General features: G+C 40.5%; 1 long non-coding RNA gene across 1 annotated transcript; it reads right to left on the reverse strand.

Moving 5' to 3' along the window:
- Positions 1-250: 250 nt before the first annotated feature.
- On the reverse strand, positions 251-2,069 carry LOC129154504 (uncharacterized). The gene is made up of 3 exons (XR_011516935.1): positions 1,671-2,069; positions 701-761; positions 251-613 (listed from the first exon to the last, which is right to left on the reverse strand). It is a non-coding gene; the product is annotated as an uncharacterized lncRNA (long non-coding RNA).
- Positions 2,070-2,696: the final 627 nt, after the last annotated feature.

Genomic DNA, 2,696 nt, shown 5'->3' on the forward strand with positions numbered 1-2,696 from the left:
ACAGACCACCATTCTTCTGTCATGATGCTGTACAGGACATTTTTAGAGTTTTCCTTTTAAAAGATAAATAGGATTACATTTAAATAGCAATACTTTCACATTATCATTTTCCCACACTTCTGTATAACTGTATTTTGTTGTTTTTCAATAAAGAATGACAAACTATTTAAGTTTGGTTTTTGTTGCACACAAATATATATCTGTAAAAAATATCTACAAAGCTAATGTTTACATAACAAGTATGATTGGGTTTTGCAATACGGCACTCAAGTTTATTTTAGTAAGATTTTTAAACCAAGTAAAGTTAGTAAAGAACACATTTCTATTGTCTGCTAAGAAACTGTTGGGATTTAAAATGGGCCTGTTGTACAAATAACTTGTAAATGATTATTCCTCACTTTTGTCTTAACCAAAGAAATTCCAGTAATTGAGCAAAAACATTTATTTTTAAAACTACATTTTATAAAACAGGGCGCAAAGTGTCGGCACATGTATGTATGTCGATGGTCCACCCCAACCGAACCAGGAGACACAGACGTCAGGGAGGCCAAGGTTGTCTCTGCAGCTCTCTGGGCACCACGCCTCACTCAGCTGTCTCCAATGATCCAAATGGCTATGGAGAAAAAAATAACAGGTTTGTCATAATTGTTTAAAGTACAAAACCATACATGAAGTGGTGAGACAGGTATGTGGAACTTACACTTGCTTTGTGTAGCTGATGTTGGAGACACACAGGCTGCCATGGTGACATTTAAACAGATCTAACAAAAAAATAAAAATGAAAATTAAAAACTCCCAGACCTCATGTCATATTTACTAATCAGCTATGGCTGATTTATTGTTTGGATCACAGTGAGTTACACTAATTCTAATATGTTTTTATTTCTATTATACATACATACTTTTTAACTGTTATTTTCACGACTGTTATCAGGCTCTCTTGTTCTGGTTCTGATGATAATTCCGTGTCTTCCAGTAAGTTATCTTGTGCTTACTTCATCTGTAGAATGTCTCTTTACTTTTGGTAAATTGTACTGAGTCCAGAATAAAGACTAGTTGGCTGTACAAGATACAAACAAGTATCACATTTTGGAAATATATGAAATGTATTTAGGCTGCTAATTTAGCTCGAATACTAATAACTGCAATATTTTCCGGACTATAACTCGCACTTTTTTACATATTCTGGCTGGTCCTGCTACTTATACTCCAGAGCAACTTATATAACAAAATATGTAGGCTACACCGCGCTGCTGCGGGCCGACTCCGACCCACACAAGAATGAGTTCCCCTGTCCCGCTGGGAGGGTTTCAAACACCGCCAGCATCTGTTAGAGCCTGTGGCGGGGTGCTGAGGGCCGGCTCCAGCCCAGGAATGAGCTGTCCTCGCCGGCCGGGAGGGTTTGAAACACCGCCATCCTCTCCTCTGCTGGCTGTTGTTCATTCTGTTATGGTTACCGGTGCTTGTGTTGCTATGTGAAACGCTTGGTCTCAGATTTTGTAAGAAAGATAATAAAATGTCCCCCCAAAATACGACTTAAATATATTTTCTCTTATTCATGATACATTTAATGGCTGGTGCGACTCAGGAGTGATAGCGCCGAAAAAAACTGTACTGAAAACTTGCTCAAAGCAAAATGTTTTCATTACGGAAATAAATTATAAACTTACCGATTTAAAACTTTTTTAATACTGGTACTTCTCACGAACAGGCGCAGAAAACCTCCACCTAAACTCCGTGTAAGGTTCAGGTCGATGGGTGTTCCAGTTAGCTCCGGTTGGGTTGAAGCTAGGTGGCTACATCCGTTAGCTCGGCTCCCACCTCCGCTTTAGCTTTGGGTTAGCCAGGGTTAGCTTCAGGTTAGCTCGTAGCTAGTTCGCCTGGGTGTCGTCACTCGAGCCCAGCCTTACAGCCACACCCTCAGCGCCTCCTCTCTTCCCTTTTATGGAATTGTCTGGGCTGGACGGAACCTGTGACACGGTCAAAATGGCGGTGGTGGACACCTCCCATTATGGACAGATAACGTGTTATTGAAGCCTATGGAATCGAATTGTCCAGTATATGTACAGTCTATGGAATGACCACAGTCACCAATTCTTGTCATGTGTCTTTGCCTATGTATGTATGTCTGATCTCAGAATTGTGTGCACTGAAACTCTAATTTCCCTCTGGGATTAAGAAAGTATCTTTGAATTTGAATTTAATTGAACCTTTCCATTTGCAGACTCATTTCTATCTAACCACAAGGACTCTTAACAGCCAACATCCATAAACCTCGGTCAAGGATTTTCTAGCTCAGTGAACAATAAACCAAAAGTCCTTGAGATCAAAATGTGAAGCCAAGCATCAGCGCCGCAAGAGCCACTCCTAGCACTTGTGGTGCTGTCAGTAACATGTTTCAGTGGACCTGGCAACATAGTTACTCTGCACTTATCACGGAAAACATCCCAACAAGAAGAGATAAGGGGCCAGAGTTGTGTCCTCATTTTCCAGTTCATTTTTCATTTCTCCCTGCAACTCTTTCTCCCTCTCTTCCTCACCTCCTTTGCCACTAGTACGCTGCAGTGGATTATTATTATTATAGCTATCATCCTACATGAGTGAGCAGAATTTTTCACACAGCTTTTGGCTTGAGATCAGTTGAACACCTTGGGCAGGGAATGAAATTTAGAAACCAGTACAGAGAGACAGACACA

Source organism: Nothobranchius furzeri, chromosome 2 (genome assembly GCF_043380555.1).
Source record: "Nothobranchius furzeri strain GRZ-AD chromosome 2, NfurGRZ-RIMD1, whole genome shotgun sequence".
Lineage (NCBI taxonomy): Eukaryota > Metazoa > Chordata > Actinopteri > Cyprinodontiformes > Nothobranchiidae > Nothobranchius > Nothobranchius furzeri.